A 25,869-nucleotide genomic window follows, 5' to 3' on the forward strand; every position below is an offset into this window, starting at 1 on the left:
TGGCAAGACTCCATGTGCGAGTTGCAGCGCAACCCCTGGCAGTTCGCGAAGTCATGTTACCGGCCAAAGTCATAGCACGTGCTATCCAGTGTTCGATGCGGGTTTGGTAGTCGTGACCACACTTTAACATCTGTAGTGACTTACCAGACGTTCCTGGTACTCTATTTCCAGATGCTCCGGAGGGTAAAGCAGAAGTCGGCATTAGGGCGGGTGAGACACCATTCCCTAACTTACGGACTGTGAATTTTGTAAATGTATACCGAATGTACATTTATAAATTTAATGGCATAAACCAGTACGGGTTTATGAGGGGGCGATCCACCGTGCAGGCCATCTGCCGAATTTCGGGATGGGCCGACGAGGTTAAGAGAGGCACTTGGTGAACCAGGAGAATTCCACTGATGCTGTCACTAGACATAAAAAACGCGTTCGGAGCTATTGGTTGGGGTCACATTAATGACGCAATTGAGGCTAGGGGCCTCAGTTCATACCTACGTAGACAAATTGAATGTTACTTGTCCAACAGAGGATGTCTGGTAGAAGCACAGGAAGAAACAGTACATTTTCAAATGCACGGTGGAGTTCCGCAGGGCTCTGTTTTGGGGCCGTTGTTGTGGCTGGTGATTATAGATGAACTCCTTCAGAAGGAGTTTCCTGTCGGCGTCCAGGTCCTGGCTTATGCAGATGACCTTGCAGTCCTCGTAGAGGGAAGGACGGTCTTGGAGGTGCGGGAGAGGGTGTATGCGGCCATCGACACTATACAGGAGTGGTTGAGGTCCAGGGGTCTGCAACTGTCTACGGAAAAATGCCGGTGTATTGCTTTTACGGGAAGAAGAGTGCTAGAACCGTTCAATATTTCTATCAACGGTCATGCTATAAAAGAAGCGAATAACATCAAGTACTTAGGAGTTATCCTCCAGAAAAACGGTAGATACACCGAGCACATAGACAATGTATGCAACAAGGCAGAAAGGAACATCATTATGTCATCGCAGAATGCCCCTAGGGCCTCAAAGCGCCGTTTACTGGCGACCACTGTCGTGTCTTCGTTTGTGTATGCCGTTCCGGCCTGGTGGCGCTCTATCGCCATCAGGCGCAACAAGGAGAGACTAGCGAAGACGCACAGGTGTGTGCTCCTAGGTGTTGTGTCCGCATACAGGACAGAGTCCTTAGCCGCCCTATGCGTGTTATCGGGTGCACCTCCTATTGACCTAATCGCAAAAAAAGAGGGTGGAGAGGGCACAAAGCAAGCCAGAACAAGAGATCAGGGATGCTGTTTATAATATCTGGGAGGAAAGATGGTCGCAGGAAGGTGTGGGTCGATGGACGAGAACCCTCATCTCCAACATCAAGCCATGGTTGTCGAGAAGATTTGGTGAGGTTGATCATCACCTATCGCAGTTTTTTACAGGACATGGTTCCTTCAATAACTACCTGCACAAAATAGGCAAGAGAGAAGAGCCAATTTGCAACTACTGCAACGAGATAGATGATGCTGAGCACACCTTTTTTGAGTGCAATAGGTGGGACACACTTAGACATAGAAAGGCACTCATATGTATAACTCCAGAGACAACAATTGAATACATGCTAAGAAGCGAGTTAAACTGGATTAATTTTGCTAGTTTTGTTAGACAAGTCGTACTACAGAATTACTCCGATGAGAGAAGACAAGGTGTTGGCTAGAATAGGACTGGGTGGACAGCCTTGCTGGTGAGGTCCAGCATGCTGCGGTGTGTTGGCACTGATGAGCCATCAAGGACTCCATGGGTAACAGTCAGGTAACAGCACCCTGAATACCTTGCATCACGTCATGACACACTAGGTATGGCATGGTGTCCAAAAGGGCAATAATAATAAAGAACTCTCAAGAAAGCTAACCGGTAGGCCGACCTGCCATGCCGGTATATATTCGGTAGGTGGGGGGGCCTATTTGAGTTTAAAGACACTCCCCTGGGTGGCGTAATACCAACAAGTTGGTCCGGCCCAAGGGAGCTGAGAGAAAAAAAAAAGGTTAAAAAACTGCATTAAGTACACCTATTGGTACTCGTGATACAATAATCATGTTGACCAAAGTAATTAAATAATTTTTAAAGTATAAAAAAGTAACTCAATCTGGTTGGGTCTCGAACTCGATCGCCTGGTTGACTCGGTATCTGATGCGTTAACCCTCGCGGCTACGCCAGTTTTATGTAAGTTCTGAAATTGGATTAGTTTAATTAGTTCCGACCGTCGCCACTAGCACCGCCACAACCGCATGAATTAAATATTGTATGTGCGATCGCTTTAGTAAGAATCATTGGATTAAATAAAAGGAAAAATATTATTTTTCCTTATTTAAATAAATGAGAAATATTTTAAATTAAGTTGTGAGTGAAAGCCGTGCATCAGAAACAACCCAAAAAGTAGGGAAGGTACGGGAAATTCCTACAACTGTGTTGTCAGTGTTTTTTAAACCGTTAGTTTTTTTTAAACCGTAGTCAGTTTTTTACCATCTAAAACGGTAATTAAATGTGTAAACTTAATTATTCAGAAGGACCACAATGAAGCTTTATCAGATTTTTGGCCTAAATCTTACTACATTAATTTTTCGAATGGTAAGTCTTTTAGATTTCTAATGTAAATGTAAAATAAGTATATTAAAATGGGTTTATCTCAAGAATTGTATGTGCTCTTCAAAATTTATATTAGATTTATTATGTATTTTCTACTGCACATTATAGTTTTTCTAAATTTATTTATTCTTCGATTAGGAATCCGATCAGAGCAATCTGATTCTTTCTTTATTTACTATTTTAACTGCATATGGTATAACTAGTATATGGTTAGAGCAAGGTAAATAATAGATGCTTTTTGGCTCATCTAATCTACTACTAACCTTATTTTTATCGATGGTTTTTGGATTACCTACAGCTCGTTGGAGTTCTAGTCCTACTTTAGTTTTAGTGTACAGATTCACTGAACCAGCAATCTATTACAAAATAACAGAAATATAAAAATAAAATATCTTTCTTGCGATCCCACAACAAACTAACAAATCCAAAAGTAATAGAGGTAATTAACCGGTAATAATTTATTAAATAAAAATTACCTATAAGTAAAAAAAGATAAAAGCTATAAAAAATTAACTATAAAAATTATTGATTCACTTAGGCGTGCTATAACTAATTCGTGGCTTTTCGAATTGAATTTTGAAATAAATTTTACCTAAGTAAGATAAGAACTTACAAAAATGTTTTATGGAAACATGTTAGCAGTTCAAGCAAAATTGAAATTCAAATTTGTTGCGTATGCTGCAATTCATATAACACTATTTCCACGTAAAATAACATAAAAACTTTTCAATTTTTTTTTTTTTTGTTTGGGAGCGAAAAACGCCTGAGCGTTATCATCGCCCGGAATTTTAATTAATAAAAGGGTAAACTAACTTTAAAATAATAAAACTTATAAGGTATAAAATTAATATAAATCATATAATAAAAGTTTATTAAAACAAAAGTCAAACAAGTGAAATAAAACTCAAGACTAATATCGCAGACGAAGTCTTTCAAATATAGTATGATAAAACATTAAGTAATTCATAAAAAAGAAGATAAATCTCTTTTTTGGGAAAGTGGTATTCAAATTAATTATAACGATAAGTTTGCTTTATTCTTCCGATAGTATTGATTCGGCTTAAAGTGTTAAACTTGTCAGTGTAAAAGTATTATTAGTTTTTAAGTTCGTAATATTTTACAGATGTGATGAAGACATTGACAGCAATTAAGGAACTAAAATCCTGTTACTGAAATAATTGAATACATGTAGAAAATATAAGCTCGTGATATCACTTCCAGTTCGGACTTAAATTCAGTAACCTCTCCTTAAAAATAACTATAGAGTAATTCATTAGATCGGTTTAAAATACTAAACAAACCGCACTCATTTTATAATTGATTGATAATGATGTGTTTTTCCTAATGAGAAATGCTGTAAAATATTTTTTTAAATATTTTCTTTAACTGTCGTTTCCATTCTTTTGTTATAATTATTATTTTTCTAAAGTATAAAGTTAAAAATGTTTCTGATAGGTTTTCATGGTGATTAAAATTAGTAATTTTATATTCCTATCCTCTTGTGTAAAATTTGCATAGGACATTAACGAATAAATATTATAATAGTACCTAGACATTATTAATGTTTTTGGTTAGCACAGAAATTTTATTCACCGATTATGCATTCTGAATTTGAATATTTAGTCTGATATCTCGGTTAACTGAGGTAATTTAGTTATTATGAAAATTTACTTTTAAATGCTGAGTTGAAACGAACATTTGTGTAATATCATTGTTTGATTATTACATGAATATCGGTTCAATATCTGTTCTATTTAAATATTTATCATGCTGTCAGATGGATGTTAAATAGAAAACAATATTCATTTTACTTTACAGAGCTATAGTGGTACATTAGTTCGATTGAAATGTAAATAGTTTATTATAAACTGTTATGTTTCATTGTAATATTCTAATCTCGTGAAATCCTAATGAATAGTAAAAGGATTATCTGAATATAAATAACAATTTTTATTATAAAAACTTTAAAGCATACTTTTTATCAGTCATTTGAATGTTCTAAAATTTAAATTTGTTTCTGTTTTGTACCAGCACGATATTTTATTAATACTATCGGTCCAGGAAGGTAGCTCATGAAGATTTACATTTCTTTTCACTCGATTACAGTACTAACTTTTTTAGATTGTTTCTTCGCTGTATGAAGCTTTCTATGAATAGGTTTCTCGGTCACCAAAATTCACAAGTAAAGAGAATAATTATTAGTTTATATATAAAAAATAACATTGATACTCTTAAGAGAGCACTCGTTCGAGAACTCTCCGTAATTGAAGTGTACACAATATTCACGAGCTGTTCCTCGTGAGATTTCTTTTGGAGTACTCAGAAGATACGATGGATTTGATAGTACATACTTTCACTTGAAACAGATAAACTAATCAACTTAATTTGTAAGCTATAGAACTAAAAATAAAGTAAGTAATTACTGGTAAAAAATTGTTATATGTTTCTTATTTTCTCTTGAAAATAGAGTTAATTTATTGTATAATTTAAAAAAATATAAATAAAATTAAATTAACTTAAAGCTAATAAAATCAATATATACTTTGATTATTCCACATTATAATGCTTTTGCATTTGTAAGTCTATACAATGTTTGGTCACGTCTCAGATCCAGCACTCGTGAGACTGTATCATTAATTAAAATCGAACGACTAGATTTAAGTGTTCAAATCCAACTAAAAGTAATTATAAATGTAACTGGTTCTGTTACGTCACAAAGAGATCGTGAGTGAATTTGTATTCTTTAATACGTCTCCAACAAGTTGGAAGTAGTAAGGAATACAAATGCTACCCTGATTTTTAATCACTAAACAAAAATATGTAATAAGAAGAATATAATAATAATAATTTTGGGAGTAGAACAATAATTTTTGAAAAAATATTTTAATGTGAGACATTTGTGGCTTGGATATGTAATTTTAAATTGAAATAATTGAAGCATATTATATGCTTAATATGATATATTTTTATCACAATATAGAATATGGTATCGTGTTATATACGAGCAGTTGTATGATTTTTAAATCGAATCAGTCATAATTATAGTCATTGTTAAAATTGATCCCTTAAAATCCTTCAAATGGATTACATCGTGAAATATTTTGTGAAGAAACATTCTATTTAACTTAACCCTATAAGAAGAAATGATAAGATGACAGGACAAGAATTCTTACTGTCAGGGTATGAAGTTATATCGTGTTACTAAGGATGTTTTTTCAATCCAGACCTTACATAAAAATTTCGTTGTCTCCTTCTAGTTGGAAATAAATTCGATTTCATTACAGGGTTCAACAAACCACAGAAATCAAAAATCATTCAATATATGAAGATAAATACTTCCACTAATAGCTTTTTAATAAAATTGAAAGGCCTAATGGAGCCTTTCATTTATAAAAATATTAGGCCCTTTCGTTTATTAGGGACCTTTTTATTAAGACCTTAAGACCTTTTTATTAGGGATGCAAAAAAAGGCAATATCAGATGTCACATGCTTACTCATAATGGGATTGTAGATTTTCATTACCTTACACTCGATAATTGTAACCTTACCATATGCTACCCGTAATTATGGGTATTTAAAGAATTCATCCAAAAAAAAAGTATATAAATATTAACGTTAATAAAAAGAAAATGCTAACATTTCAAATTCATATCCGGTAGCTGCTATTCATATTTTAGCTATCTGGATTTTAGTTACACTTGCTAAACACACGTTTCTGTAACAAAAAACATAAACGCGCCGAGAACATGAAAAGACAACATTCAGGGTTAGATCACAATTTTAAATTGAGTTTTGTTGTTGGCTTATCTTGTAATAAATACAAAATTAATAGTTATAAAAGTTATATAATTTTAATTCTACTTTTTTTAAATTACTGCGTTTGGAAGAAGGTTATAGAAGTTCATCTCAATATTCAGAACGATATGGTTATCACAACGATCGATCAGTTTGATCAAAGCTACCCTATAAACTAGTTCAGGATACTGCGTGTTTTTATTTATCATAATAAGATTTTAAAAAAAGTACGCTAAGTTAAATAGGTCATTTTATTAAAAATATATCATATTACAATTAACAAATGTAATACGGCCTGCATTTAAAAGTCATAAGTTACTGAGAGAACTGCGACAAGTTATTAACCATCGACAATCTACAAATATAGAAACACACTAACTTTGAATCCAGTACCTTTCTTTCAATATTAAATATACACGTAACTATTGAAAAACATTTCTGTATCAATGAATGAAATTACGTATTTTCTTTTAAAATTATTAATTTTAATAAGCCCTCTTCATGTAATATTACAATTAATTTTATATAAGAAATCACAGATTACTTTCTTAATTAATATTTTAGTATTATCTCTTAGTTATTTGCGTTGTAATAAAATAAACTCCTCTGATTTTTATGATTGGTTTCAAGAACATCTTGTATATCAGCACCTTGTTCGACAGAGAAATTAGAAACCCTTTGTCTACTATCCAGCACACTCTCTTAAATTTTATGTTAAGCTGCTTTCTTTCCTCCCGTACGGTCCTTCCATCCCTTTTTTCCCTCTACAGCCCTGGACCGGATCTGCAGTCAAGTATGACTCAGTCCATGGGCGAGTTCCTGCAACTCTAACGGGCCTCCCCGCTTGCCGGCTGTAGGTCCGATACGACAGGTCGGCCCGCCGGTTCTTTCATGCCCTGTGACGATCCAGGTGTAATTCTAGATACCAAACGCTGTTGGTATGCGGAGTATCTATATTGCATATGTGAACCGTTGACAATTTTTATTCCGCATTGTAAACGTTACGTGCCTGGACTTTGCGGGGTTAACCCGTATCTTCCATTTACGTAACCGTGAGCTGACAACATCCAACGCCGATTGAAGTATTACCGAAGGCTGAGCCGAGTTGCCGTTAACCGCTATTTATGTTATATCTTCCGCAAAGGTAGGTACACGTATTTACTGTCCCTCTCCTCATGCAATTTTGGATATAATCTTTTGTGAGTACTTTTAAACACTGGGTTTCAAACCCAAAGTTTCAAAGAAACACTAGGACAGATACTGAAACAGTGTTTCAAAGAAACACTGGAAGGAGGACAAATGTATCTTCCGGAAGGAAGTATTGCCGTATCTTCCGCAAAGGATGGTAGCATAGTCCGGGGTAGGAACGTTCGCTGTGAAGACCAGGTACAAAATCGGTCCGACAACAGAATTCTTTGAAACACCTGAATTAGTAGCACAAATCCAGATAGCTTCTGGAGAATTTTAACCGGCTATCTATGTGGTCATTCAAATTCCTAAGTTTTGTTATTGTCACAGAGATGGGAAATCAGTATGGCCCAAATCAATGGGTTTGTCCAGCGTACCTCCAGTCTCTCTTAGTTAGCTCCAGTCTTTAGTTTTTATTGTTGGCAGGGTGGTCAAGACCACCCGGCCAATATGTAGCCACACCGGCTACATATTGCATGTAGCCGGTGTGGCTACATATTCCTGTCTGTCTTTAAGCAGTCAGCAGTTCTGTGGCCTTCCACGCATTTCACGCACCGGTACGGCCGCATACAACTGTTCTTAAAATAGACGTATTGCTGACAGCACATACGCCTAATTATGGTATAATATATAATATAATGGTATAATTTGCATTATACCAGGAGATTTCTTCGGCATCTCAAACCTGACACAGCAGTTAGCTACATAATTCGATTTAAAAACTTTCTTATACTTGTCTGAGGTTCCAAGTTCACAAAAACGTTGATAGAGATTCTTTCAATACCCGATGGAAGGTGTTCACAATAATCCTAACCTTATATCCGTGGCTTTCAATTTCATCTTGTATTATATCTAACGTATTTAGTGATATAAATTTCTCAGCACTACTCAACCGAGCGCTTTCATTACCCCTCTTAAAGGTGTGCTCTGTAAGGTTGTACTCCCGTATCACCTAAATTATACCTTTGTAGCTTTCAGTATCCCTCGGGAGTACACAAAAGTGTTTACTTTCGCTGTGAACGTAAGCGCTATTGTTGTTATACTAAATTAAACGCACACCAGATTTTCTTTTGGTCATCACAGTTTCGAGCAACTCGAAGAGTTTTGTTATATCAGAGAAATCGTATAAAACTATTGACGGGGGTTTAATTTTACCGTTTGTTTGATATCTCCGTTGATCTCTTCCACGGGTAAACGTTCATACCGACTGGAGAGCAGCAAGCCATCGCTAGGTCTAGATTAAGATATCTTTGGCGTGCGTAATACTAGTTTTGCCTGCCAAGGAGGATTTGCCGCATTAAAATACGTAATGCCACTCTACTCTCTGCTCCTGAGAAGTCACTCATGTTATCGACAATGCTATCTCTAATGAACATACGCCGCACCGATTTCCGAGGCTCCCTGTCAGAACACTTTAGGGACTCCCTTTCCGTTTTACCTTATAGGTTAGTGTTTACATGTGACAGTAGGTTATTGTTTACACGTGATGATTGGTGTTGCTAGGAGGAACAGCTTCTTAATAGTACATAGCAATACGCTAAAGAAGATTTTGCAGCTGATTCAAGAACAACACCGATCAAAAGAATTCCTTCTTGAAATAATTTTAAAGTAATAATACACAAAAATATCTAGTCTTCAATATAATTTCGGTTATAATATAGCACAAGAGATTATTTCACAAAGGTAAATTTTCACTCATCAAAAACGTCTTTCTTACATATTAACAGCTGTTGTTTGACTCTCTCTCTCTCTCTCTCTCTCTCTCTCTCTCTCTCTCTACATATATATATATATATATATATTTTAATCCCATTAAAAGAACTATCTTTTAAGCAACTATGTTTTTATACAGATTTGTATAATAGAGTGGATACCGGTGTATTTTTCTGGTTGGGGTTCAATTAACCTCACGTCTCAGGAATGGTTAGCCTGAGTTTGTGTATGACTACACCTCATTTACCTGTCACACATATCAACCTCATGTCACTGGGCCGTAGTGGAAGATAGCTTACTGTTCAGAACTGAACAAATTGCAACGAACACATTAGGAAAATATATTGTAACAAGACCAGTATAACGGACCTGAGTGACGGACCTCCACCAATTAAGAAGAAAATAGCAGAGTTGAAAATATCAATGAAAGGAATTCAGAAGGAATTCTTTTTCTAAAGCTAACAGGTCCGTTTAACAATCGTCTTTGTAATACTGACCGTGGCACAACTCCTACAGCTATTGTTCGAGACAAGGGTTACTGGACCAGAGTAGGAATTTACGGAAAAATATAAGGATAATTTACGATAATTCTCACGTTTCAACAGCTAAGGAATTTGGATCTGGTTCTGCAAGTCAAGAAGATACGAGTATAATTACTCCAGGACCGGCAAGTTAAGATCAGTATTAAGCGAGTATATTGTCACTGCGAAGTGTTTTCGACGCTATCGTAAGACGACGAATAGTATAAAAACATGAAAAGTGACGTCACAAGTATTCCAATGTGGAGAGTGAGTGAATGCAGGAAGTTGTTCGGTGAGTTACTGATTTACAATTGTGTAAGGAATAAAGCAATAAATTCATTCTTAAATTGTTAAGTTAGTTATATGTTAAATTAGGAAAGATATTTGCAGTTAAAGAACTTTATACTTGTCTTATCTATCGTAATATTGTAGTTAATACAAGACCAGCGGTTAAAAGTGTTAAGATTAGCGATCATTATAATGTCTTTTGTCAATGGGACTGAATTCAGGGTTTTACGATTTAACTACATGTAAATAAATGCTGTCCTTACTTGAAATTCCATTTTGCATGTAATTTATGAAATATTATTGTTATTGACGTTTGATATTATTATTTTTATTAATGCTTTTATTTATAGTCGCATCAACAATTATAGTCATTAGCAACTACAGTAACACTATCATGTAGTATTATATAAAACAACAAAAATCATAAAAAACAAAAATAAACAATAAAGAAATAGAAATAATAAATAACAAACATAGACAAGTGACAACAATAAAGTAACGAATGATATGATTTTTTTCCAAAATGTATTAAAATGTATAAATATTAGTTAATTTATATTTATAAATTGATGTAACTGATAAATTTTTAAAAAAAATTAATAAAAATTCAAATAATAATATAATATAATAATAATAGAAAATAATATTTTACAAAACCACTGTAGCAACTACTTATTTTCTCGTTTAAACAAGATTTATTCTACTAAATCAAAAATACTGTGTAGTATATCAATTTAAAAAATCAGATAATTATTCAGTTATTATTATATTTGTTATCTCTTATTTATTAACTGTTTCGTCATTTTAAAGCTTAGAATTCAGTAATTTTTCGATATACCAAAATATCAAAAATAAAAAAACCATAATTTTGTAATTTGAAAGTATACAACGTCGTTTTAAAATATTCTTGTGAAAGATTTTATAAAGAGGGTTATTTCTGATGTTTACTTTATTGGTCTGTATTTTAACCTACTTTTTTATAATACATGGACCTGTAATAAAAAATAATGTTAAAAAATTCTACAAAGGTACCAACAAAATTCATTTTTTTCACTCTGCAACGGTTGTGTTGTAAAGAAAAATAAATTATTGCTACTCATTTTTCTTGTCTACTTATTTACAACTACTTCGTATACTGCAGCTATTACATACCACTTAAGAATGAAATAGAACTTATAGCAAAACTACTTTACTTTAGTACAGTTTTACCAGATATACTGGGAACATAGATTAACAAACGGAAGGAGATATTTCAAGTAGGATAAAATTACCAGCGACATAATGATCGGTCCAGCTGATAGCGTACTGACATCGGGCAGCCCTATTTGTGACTTCACTGAAAGAGGAAAAGGAAATACAACCCTAGGGAACTGTAAAATACGTTCAAATATCTCTCGGGATTCTACCATTGTCAGTTTCCTTGACTTGCAACGTATCAATCTATCTCTTCGAGTAAACCGAGTGCGTATTTCATAGCAATAAACGTTTTGTTCATTTCTAATAAATAAATTACAGGCTATCTTTAAATTACACTTAAGCAGTTCGTTTTACTTTAATAATTTAAATCCCTTTTTTATTGTGAAGAATAGAAGCTTTGATTCCATGTTATCCTTATTTCTAACTTGACTATATATATTTTTATAAACACACTGTCTTAATTAAAAAAAGTAAAAATAAAGACAATTAAATATAATTTTTAATTTTTTGAAGTACTTTATATGAATGATTTATTATTTACGAAATTACATGTTTTACACTTATTTAGCTTTAAAATAAGGTTGTCTACTGCAATAGTAGGATTAATGTACTGTTTTGTACGTGTTTGTATTCAGTCAAATTTTATTTTATATAGGATAATTAAATTTTATTTATATTAGAAAATAATACGTAACTGTAAAACATAAATTTCTCGGCGACAAATTCTTGAAATGCTTTCTTTCCGCATACTTTTGACGGTTACATTCCGATTCGACGAATGATTGATTACATTCCGTACAAGCTTTCCAGGCATTTTTCTGATACATATATATATTAAAAATATATATAAAAAATATTATATTTTTTATATTTTATTTATTTTTTTATATTATATTATTATATTTATATACTATATAAATTTATATTATATTTATATTATTATATATATACTTTATATATATATATATATATATATATATATATATATATAAGTACTTTATATATATATATATATATAAAGTATAAAACAATTCACTATAAAAATAATTCTACTGAAGGTGAAATAGAAGTTTAAATAAACATAAAAATAATTATAACAAATAGGATTATATTTTCATAATAGCGTTTAATTTTATAGTAACAAACTTAAAACAATCTAAGCAAAAGAAAACCTGACACTTTAAATTATGACTTTTGTAAAGCACATATAAAATAGCCTATATTTTGAAAAAGTGTAGTATAGACATCATATACAAAAATATTATTAATAAAATAAAAATATTCTTATAGAGGAAATCTTAATAATTGTGTTTATAAAGTACGTTTTTCAAATTGTATATTATTTTGTACAGATTAAGTCACATTTTCTTTACCATAAAAGAACAATCAACATAGTGATTGTTTGTTAAAATCCAATAAAAATACCGTATCAAGACAGCTTTAACGAAAAAAAATTATTTTCTTTCCTTTATAAACAGAAATGAATTATTAAAAATATTTAATTAAATATCAAGTATAAATCTTTATGAAAATTAATTTGTCCTTTTTGTATTATAAGAATTATTTAATAAAGGATCAGAAACAGATTAAATCCGACAACAGTAATAATAATATAAATAGATGTATAATTTTCTTTTTTTTCAAAAAGATGAATTGCGAATACGCTTTCAATATTTCAACTACTTTTTATTTTTGAAATTTGTTTTATTATAAGTTCAATATAAAGAAAGTGATCTGATGCTGATTTCCAGCTATCAAAAGCGATAAGCGATAATCTACGCATGGCAATTTTTTTAAAAAGGAAAGTTAAAAAGGAATATATATATATATATATATATATATACATATATGCATTCAGGATCTTTTAAAACAGGGTGATATCTAGATTAAATTTTTAACAAAATCTTAAATTTTACTCGAACTAGCGTGTTCTCCGGTAACATAAATGAGGTCTATTGTCAGCTAAATTATAATGAATCGGCCCTCGGCACTACGCGAAAGCGTCTGCTAATATGCAAGCTAAAGTGTCTCCTTTCATTATTCACGTTTGATCATAATATCTGTTGCTGTCGTCCATCATTTTTTTTTTGCAGTATTTAGCACAGATTGAAATAATAATAACGGTAAGATGTGTAAATTGTTCAACATAGGTCACACTTATACAGAGACACACTTATAGCTGCCAAAGCAAGGTTTGATTTATTTAACGAATTACAAAATTGTTTAAATAATAGGTATATATTTAATTCTTTCTATGTTAATCGTTAATAAAGCGTCGATAATGTTATTATTTGTTAGTTGTTCATCCACAATTACAAAAAACATACCGCATTCTACGTAGCTAAAGAATCAAATATTACTTTACATCATCTCATACACTAAATTTGACAAATAGAACATAATTAAACGAACAGATGGAACACAGATCGAATAAACAATTTTATTACCTAATAAAGGAGTTTCATAACCTTTTAAAGACGGACTCCAGTAACGGCAGTGCTACCGAATACTCCACTTGAAAAGGAGTTCAATTAACTCTAAAGGTTTTGTGAAACAAACATCATTAAATATGAAAGCGAGTCGTTTAATACTTAATAATTTAAAGTGTATCTCATTTCGTCACGCTGTTCCACAAGATTTTATTTATTTTGCTATTTCTTATGAAATATGTATTATGTGATGAATCTGTTTTTAAATGTGTTTTACGGCTAAATCAAGAATGTTAAAGCAATATTCCATCCCAAGAACCATTTTTATCGTTAGATTCACAGATATTTATTTTTTATAGTTTTTTGCATTTTAATTATAGTGTTTTATAGCTCTTTTAATGTGCACTCAGGAATGCACGTTAAAACCTGTTTGGCTTGTGAGAAATTATTTATTATGAAATATAAAAGTTTTTAATCTAATTGGAGCTCTCAAAGGTCCTTTTATTTTTTTCAGTGTTCTGAAATATAGCTCGGTATAATTCAGTTTTAGGGTGGCTTAAAAAAGGCCAATATGTAAAGCAATAACTCATACTGTGTTTCGGTTCTTGTTATTGTCATTATTATTTTCAATGAATGATATTTTTTGTATAAATGTTTTCGTATACAAAGAATTGACCTTTGTAAACTGCTATAAACATTGCTTCCGGGCTGTAACTGATATGTGAACTCGTCAAGCCGCTACTTGTCACAGGTTTAGTCATTCTGTAGAATGACGGGTGGTTTTATAACCCCCACTTATTGATCCATAATACTCGTACTTCACTGGATGCCTGTCTGTCTGTGGACTAGTGTGATGTCCCGTGCTTATATTCCTGTCCGCTTCTGTTGTGTGTATATAATTTATTCTTTATAGCTAGCATCATATATAAATCCTTTTACTTTATATAGTAGATAAATAAAAAAATAAAAGTTGATTAAAAAAAATGTAATAATGAAATAATTATATAATTCCTTTGTCTAGAGTTTAAACTGGATTGTGCAAGATGCGTTATCTTTATGTATCGCTGCTATCAGCTACCGAATCATATTTTTGTTGTAGACAAAATATCAAATGTTCTCATCACTCTTTCATCAAGAGTTCCTTATCAAAAGACATATTACAACATTGAAATTCTCCGTTTCTTAAACATTATGCTTTTTATCTTGGAAACCATATTACAGTTATCGATACATAAAAAAAAAACCATTGACAATATAACGGTGAAACATCCCTTTATAATATTTTTTCAAAGAAAATGATTTTAATAAAACTTAAACTATCCAAAGATTAAAACGGCTAAACTTGTTTCGTAATTTTTATTGGTATAAAGGTCGAAAAATATTATTTTATCCAAATATTCGTAGATTTATTGTTCCTAGGATTTATACTTTTAATAATTTTAACTACCAATAACAAAGAATCTGAAAAGTATTTCCCATTATTATTATTGTAATTTTTGATCCAAATTATGGTTTATTCGTTCGTATATTATTTCAATATTCTACTGTTATAGTGACTTTCTTGATTTCGGGACCGGTAGGCAGCTGCATTCCTTGTTCTCGTAGATCGTATCAGTAGTATGTTATATCCATGGATTACCAGGACAGGATGTATCGTCGATTACAACAGATCGGTAACAACCGTTACAACAGACTAAAAACAGCTGAAGAAGGTATCGAGGTATTATCTGCGTTAAATACAGGTGGTCTTTTGAAGCTGGAATTGCTAACCTCTCACAAGTGAAGTATCTAGTACTAACAGTGTGGGTAACATCAACATGCATTGAAGTAAATATGATTACAGTATACAATTAATAGTATTAATGATAAATTTGTAGGTTATCTATATTATATTGTATTTTAAGTAAAAATTAGCTGGTTTCTTTAACGTATGATCTCTTTACATTTACATTTAAATAATTAATTATTAGTTCTTCATTTTCCAGATTAACATCAAAATATTCTTTCTTTATTAATAATTAAATCCGTAATACATCCATTAACAGATAATATAAGATAAATTAATGTATTATCTGTTATTTATTTTAAGGTAATTCTAGTCTGTTTGTTGTCATACTTAATAATAGTTATAAACGGAGTCCAGATCCGTACCTGTCTTGAGTGGAGGGCACGCTATTGGATTGTAATTTGTATGAATTGTATTTTAAACCAGGCTATTACACTATTAAATAACCCTATTATATCTTGTTAAATTATTAAATAATTAACGATTAATTTACGATTGATTAATTAATTTCTGGAATTTTTCCATTATTCTTATATTTTAGATAAGAAAGCGCTATTAAATATTGGTTTCGTTTCTTGAGCGTTAAAAATACCCTAATAACAAAATTTATTCTTCAAGTCTTTCATGAGAACACATGGCTTGTTCTTATCTTTCCTGCTCTTTGTACTCTTTATTCCTCTAACCTCTATATTCGTAGTACATCAAGCGGCCCAAGAATATTTTAAAATGCCTTAGCCTAACAGCTTTAGCCTAGGAAGCCCGGTGATAATTATCGTTTTCATAATTTCTGAATACCTCTTAAACAGCCCCCACCCGGCAATCCGACCGGGCAAATGCTTTCTTTTTTGCTTGATTATTTAGCCATATAAGCTTGTTTGAAGCTTATCCGTGGGATATGGAATTGAAATTTTGTGGCGTATAAAAATGTTTATGTCTGACCAAGATTTGAACCCTGGGCTTCCGAATGAAAGGCCGAGACGCTACCACCACCGTGTAGATTAGAAGTCCTCTACTGAAGAGAAAGGAATTATGTTTCAGTAAAAAAGTAAGATGTAAATTAGAACGGTTATTCAGAAAGAAACTTTTCTATTAAATTTTCTGATAAGCTTCAGTTACGTAATCCCTACCCGTAGATCCGATAGAGGGCTAATTACCTTTCGGCCATTTTTTTCATAAAGAGACTTTGAATTGCATTATAGAGAAGGAGAATATTAAAAAGTACACTTTCTCGGAAAATACACGCGGACTTTACCTTTGATTTCAGTAGTGTAATATTTAATGCCAAGTAATTGCTTAACTTTTCTCGTTTAACCGGTACAAAGACTCGATTATTAAACACGCTCAATAACTACATAATTAATCATGAGCTCTTTACAATTAATCCTTCTTTTTGGGGGATCGTTTCTTATTTTCGCCTCCCAATAATATCCACCGATATTATAGCATCTACGGTTGAACTTAAGTTTCTCAAAGGTTTCTAACTACTTCACCCACATCAGTCTGCTGATTCTAGAAGAAGCTGTTTGAAGTTTAAAAATTCTCGATTATTAAACATGATTTTTAATAATGCTGATTTTAATCCATATGCGGAATAAATAAACATTCAGTTTTTTTATTTATTTTTTACCGTTGATCAAATAATTTATTTATTTATTACTATCTATGACTACGCTCTCCAGTTTAATGCTTACTAGCCCAATGAAGTGTACAGTTTAATAATAATAGTAATGTAAATTTTGATACAGAAGAATGCGTAAGAATCTCATAAAAGAAAAATTAATAAATAAAATATTATCACTTTACATAACCGTTCACAATTTGCAATACCTAAGATCGAGATCGACTGCCAGATAGACATTTTATACTTTTTTTTTCCTGTTTAGCCTCCGGTAACTACCGTTATGATAATTCTTCAGAGGATGAATGAGGATGATATGTATGAGTGTAAATGAAGTGTAGTCTTGTACATTCTCAGTTCGACCATTCCTGTGGTTAATTGAAACCCAACCACTAAAGAACACCGGTATCCACGATCTAGTATTCAAATCCGTGTAAAAATAACTGGCTTTACTAGGACTTGAACGCTGTAACTCTCGACTTCCAAATCAGCTGATTTGGGAAGACGCGTTAACCACTAGACCAAACCCGGTGGGTTAGACATTTTATACTGCGTGCTGTTACACATTTAAAATTTCATACGCGTATAACATATTCTGTGTAAACGTTTTGCTGTATTATTATAATAAAATTGATTATATTGTATTAAAAGCTAAGTAACTCGTTCAAAATTATTAAATAGTCTATTTTTAAAAATTGATAACACCGCTGTTTTAGAAATGCTGGTATGAATAACTTCGTATTAGTATTCCTTTTTAAAGTTGTTCCTCTTAGTATTCATATAAAGTCATCAATGACATTAGTTGTGATCGTGTGATTATGTCAGATTCCTTTTTGAATGTATCTAAATGAATATAAATTCTTAATCGAATAATTCTAAATCGATTTATCCTAATTTTTATTTTTATTTAGTGTATTAGTATACGAAATGAATATTTCAGTTTTAGCGATAAATAAATCATTATGCTTTTGTTGCGTAGTAATATTAAAGCAGGTCTAGCTGGATTCAAGTTATTCACACATTCATACGTGTGCATCAGTTCAATTACCGCTACTTTTCTTTCCTTGAAACAATGGTATACATTGTTTGAATTCAAGTAGCCACCGTATATCTTGCCACTTGCTTCTGTATAATAGTTTATTTTATAATAAAATGTTCCTGGTTAAAAGTTCTTTGTCGTTTTAGTTTTCATTCTGGAAGCTTAGGGAATAGCAGCAGGCTCGAATAATTCATATCTTTTAATTATTCAAAATTTCTATTGTTGAAACTTAATGGAAATGTTACCTACAATTATTCACGATGTTAAAAAAAAAATAGAAATGAAAAATATAAAAGTAATCTGTTATTAAGAGCAGATAGCTTGTACGCTTAAATACTGGATAACTAGAAAAAAAAAGATTTTAATGAGGACTTCCATGTAGTACGCACACGCGCACGCACACACATTCAAGTGGCATAGCCCATACGGAACAGCAGTTTTTATCGCTATATTGGATAGAAACTAGTAAAAATGTTCTTCTCAATTTATATATATATATATATATATGTATATTATTATATATATATATATATATATATATATATATATATATATATATAATAAGAAAAAATGAAAGAATAATCATTATTTGCAACTATTTTTTTGGTAAAATATTGCATAGATTGATATTTTTTATCATCATAATTTACTTATTATTTCATAAAAATATAAAATTTGCAGGATTTTTCAGAAAGTGAAGTTGAATTTTGAGAATATAAAATAAACAGAAATGACTGAGGTTTATAAATACATATTTTACAGAGATATATTACACATTTCAAAACTTATTGCCTTCAGTTAGTGTAAAACCTAATACTAATTACGTATCATAAACACCATATTTCTTAATAAATATCAGGCAATATGATGTTTTTACAGAATAAAAAATAATCAATAATTTTTAAACGAAATAAACTTCGTGCTTCGGAGGTTCGATATTGATGTGCGCCAAATGCACAGATTTACAGTTTCATGATTATGTGTCGATAAGCTTTCGTTACAAGTAAGAATAACTAAAAATATACTGTAAAATATAATAAAAGACCCTCGTGCTACAGCTTGAACAACTCTTCAACTTGAAAACTAAATAAGTAATCAGGTTTGCTGCTTTAAATTAACATTGCTTTACATTTTTGTGTGGATTTTTTCTGTTTCGTTTCCTCACATAAGTTCACTTACTTGTATATTCATTTCCTCATTTCATTTAACTTTTCAGTTAAAAGTTTTAGTTTCTACGATTTTTGCAATGTACAGAGTTTTTATTTAGAAATTTTTTTTTTTCGATTTAGAAGCCTGCAATTCTAGTCAGCATCGAGTAGAAGAAGAATAATGGTCGGGTTGATTTTACACTTTATCCTTTTTCTGTTCACTTAAGCTAGCCGACACATAATCTACACTGAACAAATGAAAACTGATTACTATTTGTAAAATGTTAACTTTGTATTAATTTCAATATTTATATACATATATACATTTCCGAATGAAAAAAAAAATACTTTTACTGACATAATTATATTTAGTTTTTATGTAATAATAAATCCGCTTTCTATGTTATTCGAAACAAATTGAATAAAAATCAAACCGCAAGCAAGCTTGTTTTAATAGCAGAAATGTGAACTTAAAATCTAATGCGGTAGAATTGTAGGATTTTATTTTTTTAAATTTTGAGTTTAATCATTGTGTATATACTCGTCAAAAAATATAGATAAATTTATTTAATACAGATACAAAAATAAAGAATTAGAAGCCTACATTAAAACGGATTTGAACACGTATTAGGTGACTTATTTAAAAACTGTATTTATCAAAAATACATATAAACAATGTATTATTTTTATAAAGATTGGTTACAAGGAGAAATGTAGTGACTTTTTAATTCCTTGATCCTGATACTGAATGACATTAGTTTTTATTTACTTTTAGAAATCCCTTTAATCTTATTTAAGTTAATTCACACTTTTGAAGTACAATAAACAGAATCCTTATCGTTAAAAGTATTAATGCTCTTATAAATATATCTTTTGAACGTGAAAATATAAAGAATTTTTTTGTTTTTTAATTACAAACATACAATAAATCATTGATAACTTCAAGCTTCAATCGATGCATTCGATAAATTTTCATCACTAATAATAATATAAGAGAAAACTTTACGTAAATATATAAAAAGTTTTTCTATGATCTGTAAATGTTGGCCCCATAACCCTTCTTCTGTAATATCTGAAACTACCCAGTTTTTACAAGATATTTTTATTTTACGGTGATTCAAATCCCCTACCAGTTCAACTTCTAGATGCAGCGCTTTGATCGGCTGCAGCAAAAAGCATCTGTATAGTTAGCGTTTAGAAAAAAATTTGGACAATAGGCCACCGTCATTTTTTGTGTTGCAACACACAGTTATTTAAGAGTAACATGAAGTTTATTCCGTATTATTTTTACGTTCCGTAAAAACGGATATACAGAAAAACAATTCTTTTTTCGACTCACGCCTAACATCCAGACTTTTACCGACGATATTCTGTAAACGATAAAGCATAAACCACAGATCATGGACTGTTCGTTATAAATATAAGGGTATGCCAGGTACGAACACCCACGAATCATCAATTGGATGTACCTCTATGTCCGTTGGCCAATATTGCTGACAATATTCCAACCGTTTCTCAACATCAACAGAGTGAATTCCTACCTAATTACGTTCATCTGCATTGAGATGTTTCATAATTTTATAAGCCTTACTCTTCCTATCACGACGATCATTTTCTATGCTGCCAACATACCCATTCCAAGATTCCCGTTTAGCTTTCCTCACTAACGTTTTCGTCTTCCTTGCTTGAGTTTGATATTGCTCTTTATCGATTTCTGATTCCGTTGAAAGCCACTTTAGGTACAACTGTTTTTTCTTATTAATTTCCCTTTGAAGATCGTCATTCCAGATGTGTAACCCTCTCTTCTTAAAAGATTCATTCCTCGTACCCAAAGTTTCAAATGCCGATCTTTCAATTACTGTTGTAATATTCATCAATTCTTTTTCTAGATCATTTACATCCAAACATATGTTATCCTTGAAATGGTCCCGTACACGATTTTAGTACAAAGATCTTATAGAGAGATTCATCAGAAGGTGTTTCTTCCACTCCTGTGTATTACATTTTGCATTGTATGGGTTAACCTTAAATCATTTCTGTCTCAAAGCTACTTTGCCACGCACCAGATAATGATCAGTGCCGATATCTGATCCTCTAAAGACTTTAAAATCATGAAACAACTTTGGCAGTCTCTCATTAGCCAAGAAATAATCAATAAGAACTTGTATGCACTACTAGTCCAAGTATATTTGCGAATTTCTTTGTGTTTAAAAATTTTTTTTCAATACGTAATCCGTTAAAGCTTGCAAAATCTCGCAACCTTTTTCCATTTCTATTTAAACACGTTTCACTATAAGGACCCACAATATCAGTAATAGGCTCGTTCCCTACTCTTGCATTTATATCACCACATCAATAAGTAATCATTCTTATTCAATGTATCTATTGAGTATCTTATTCAATGTATATATTGTAAGTAATCATTCTTATTCAGTGTTTCTTTTTTAAAAAACTATTTGAAACATTTATGTGAAACTGGATGCCATTACAGATTGCTATTTTAGAGAAACGCACTCTACATTTTAGATCATGTTTGGTTCTTTCAACACAAAAGATAATTCTTTTTATTTTTTCCGTACAATTTAATTTACAAGTTAGTTAAACTTATATTGGCTGTTTTTTTGTTATCAATATGGGAAGTATAGTAAGGCCGATACAAACACCAAATTTGGCTGCAATTCTCAATAGAACTTTTCTGAAGCATCTTCCTGCTCTTCCTCTGGAGCATATAAACCACTACCACCGATAGATATCTCCTGTCAATCTCGAACCTACAACTCATGATCCTTTCATTGTGCCAAGTGTACGACTTAAGTCTCCTGCTCCTGTGATCCTTTACTAAAACTTCCACTCCCGCCATGGTTCTTCTCTCTTTCGAAACTCTACTACAGGTAAAACTGTACGATCCTATGTTAATACTCCCACGAAACTTCTTCTTCGTCTCTGATATAATCGCTATATCAGTCTTACGTGCAGATCTGTCTCACCAGTTCTTCTTGTTTTAAAGCCAATCCTCTACAACTCCAGGTTGCTACCCAAAGATATTCCGATATTCCAAGTCATTTTCTTTAATACATTTCCAATTTTTGTTCCTAAATTTCCAGTCCGATTTTTACTTTAGGTTTGCCAGTAGTTAAAATCTCCCTTGGCCGCGTTACGAGCACTGTGCAAGGAAAGCTTGATTGTAGCGCTGCTACCTGTGTGTCTTCAAGCTTGCAGGATTATTTTTCGGGGTTTACTTCCCCAGGTTCTTCCGCCCTTATTGCCGTTGGAAAGTTTTTCTCTTCCGCCAATCAAGCCGTTGACCGGTTTTCACCTGTAACTCTAGGCAGGGGCCCTATAACTGGGTACTACCCTCCGGAGTCAGGTGGACCCAGGTTTTTTAACGAAGTAAATACTCCTCCTCCCCCTCCACACATCTCCATCCATTTGAGAGATGGACCCGGGCTTGGGACCGGCTTGCGGCAGTTTTGTTGTTAATATTTGTATTACATATAATTTTAATTATGTTAATTTTAAATTAATTTTTTTAAATTGTAAAATGTCTTAAAAGAAAAAAATAAGGAATAAAAGTAATATATATTTTCATACGGTTGACAACAGTAGTCTGTTAAGACATTTTGGTACTATACACTTAAAGCGGTATATTACTTTTGTTGTTCTATGGATTAACGATGTCAGTATTTCATTGAAATATTTATTACCATGTGAAAGATATATTATACTTTTATAAAATACGCTGCGTGATTTATACATTTATCAATCAAGTTAAATATTTCCCAGGTAATAAGTATTACCCATAACAAGCACTATTTTTATTCTTTAGTTTCTGTTACCGTTTTTTAGATTTTGACTCTTAAAAAACTAGTTTTTATTTCTACGAAAATAATAATTACATTATGGTTATAGATGAGATTCTTTTAATATACCTTCAACAGAAATAATTTCAATCAACGCTAATTTCTAATAATTTTTTTTCCTTTTTTGAAGAAGTAATAGTTTAAACCCAAGAATACAAACTCCTGAGTTTTTCAAATGTATTTTTTACAAACACACACACACACACACACATACAGTATATATATATATATATATATATATATATATATATATATATTGAAGCTAGAGAGAGTGAGAAAGAATTGTACTTAACGTATTCTCTTGAAACTGAGAAAATTGCTGTTGACATCTTGAAAATTAAGAAAGTTTGAAGTTGTAGATATTTGGCTGTCCAAATTAGTAAATTAAATAAAACTGCAGTTGAAGTACAAAATAGCCTAATTTTGATACACGTTTTCGTTTGTCTCATTACTAGTGTATTAAATTTAATTATTTATTAATTACTCATAATTATTCCTCATATCATTGATTGATAGAACGAGAAGTAAGTGGAACCGTCAATCTCAAGATACCTTCGTTTAAATCCGGTGTTAAAAAATTGATCGAGGTTGACGTCAACTATTGCCAAACATTGTATGGTGCTAAACGTCGACGGCTAGCTAAAACGTCGACGGCTAACTTTTCAGGGGAATAAAAGCCATAATGAACAGCTATTTCTCATCATACTGAAGATATTTTGTTAAGCTACGCTGGTTTAATTTCTGAATTGTACTACCTAATTCTTAGTTCATTCAAATACAACTCAACCCTTTCATACCAGACGACAATTCTGTTTCTTATAAATACATATATATTTTCTGAAGATCGGTATTTTATTTCATTTCATTCTTTTTTTTATGCCATTATACAGTTATAATAATATTTTACATTCGCAAATACAGTTATTTGTGAATTTTAAACACATTACTTTACAAAATAACGCATAATCAACTTATGCATTATGACGGTTTACTTTTATTAAATATTTTAAAATTTGTGTAATTTCTGAGCTATTAATTGAATTTAATTAATTATTATTACATCATATAAATGTTTCACGTCGGTAAATTTATATAAAAATTATTTCTTTTTTAAAAACTATTTGAAAATTTATTTGAAGCTGCATGCCGTTACAGATAGCTATTTTCGAGAAACACACTTTACATTTTAGATTGTTTGTTTAATTCTTTTAATAGTAAAGTTAATTCTTTTTATTGTTCATATAATTTAATTTAAAAGTTAGTTAAACTTATATGGGTGATTTCTGTCATCAATATGTAAAGCATAGTAAGGCCGATAAACACCAAACCAGCCAAGACCAACACAGACTATTTTGTAAAACTTTACTGCACAGAAACATGAACATGGTACCCAAATTCCTTACGTCCCAAACCAAGAAAGTACTAGATATCTGTAAACCTCCAGAATATTTTTAAATCAGTCAGACAGTGGTATCCATCAAATTTCTTTCTGCTTTTTTATATATGTATATATAAAAAAGGAATTATCCAAAATGTTTGAAGGTATTTAAGTTTATACAATTTCTGCAACAGTTTGATGACTAATCTGCTTTGTTCCAAAGTTACCAAGGCAAAAATGCCTTTAAAAATAATTTATATTTTTAAAATAACTTGATTGCTGTTTACTATTGATGCTTTCAATAATTAACTTGCTTTGAAAGTTTCCAGTGAAAATCAATCATCTTGTTTTTATAATTCTTTTTCCAGTTTCTGAGAATCGACTGGTCATTTCGCTCCACACCTTAAGCAATCCGTTTATTAATGTCGCCTTGTCTGTCATTGTTTCACATGTACGTTACCACTTACTTGATTGGTAAGGATGATTACGTTTGCTACGTTTTCGGCATTAGAATAAAATATACACTGCTCTAAAATTATTTTACATATGTTAGCATCCAAATATATGAATGTTTATTTTTATTTTGTACGTCTGATAAAAAGTTATAAACAATCATTGATGCAAGATTTCTGGAATTTGATTGCATTCACCAAGTATGTCTTACTTGAGGAAGTCTTTTACTGCACACATTTTTTCTACAGCTTGATTAGAAATATAAATGATTTATTAAATGCTGCTGCTCTTTTTCAACTACTATTCACTCCTGGTATTACTCATTATCATACAAAAATTTATTGGTATTTATTTACGATTAGCGGTGGTAGATGTTATTATAGAGTCTTGATTCTGTACTGATTTTTTTTTTTTTTCAAGAATTCTTTCATAGTAGTCTGTGTTCAAGCATTAAATAATTATGTGCTACGTAGTCTGTTAATCAGACTGAAAATGCTACTTCAAACAGCAGTCCTTGAATCTTTCTACATTGACTTGAATTTACTTGTGTATATAGTTACATGTTTTCCTATACAGCAATTAGATAATATTATACTAACTGCATTATGCTTGTTATTGTACTGTATTATATTAACTAAATTGTACTTGCTAAGTAGCAGGTAAACATTAAACATATTATTCAATCAAAATTTTGGTTGAGTGATTTTAAAACGTTTAAAATGAACGCGAATTTGTGATTTAAAATTATATATATTTAATTACCCTTTAAAATTCTCAACAGTAAAACGCTTTACGTTGGACTGAAAATATAAATATTGGAATGAATATAAAGTAGTATAA

At 31.4% G+C, this 25,869-nt stretch overlaps 1 protein-coding gene across 2 annotated transcripts in view; it reads left to right on the forward strand.

Moving 5' to 3' along the window:
- Positions 1 to 25,869, forward strand: part of Neto (Neuropilin and tolloid-like) — a 763,546-nt gene that overhangs the window by 518,450 nt on the left and 219,227 nt on the right. Inside the window, exon 1 of one of the 2 annotated variants that reach the window (XM_075375179.1) lies at positions 15,411 to 15,574. The exons of the other annotated variant lie outside the window; for it this stretch is intronic. The gene's annotated coding sequence lies outside the window, so the exon portion shown is untranslated. Of the gene's footprint in view, positions 1 to 15,410; positions 15,575 to 25,869 lie in introns of those variants that run through there. 2 annotated transcript variants of the gene reach the window in all.

This window comes from Lycorma delicatula, chromosome 1 (genome assembly GCF_047948215.1).
Source record: "Lycorma delicatula isolate Av1 chromosome 1, ASM4794821v1, whole genome shotgun sequence".
NCBI lineage: Eukaryota > Metazoa > Arthropoda > Insecta > Hemiptera > Fulgoridae > Lycorma > Lycorma delicatula.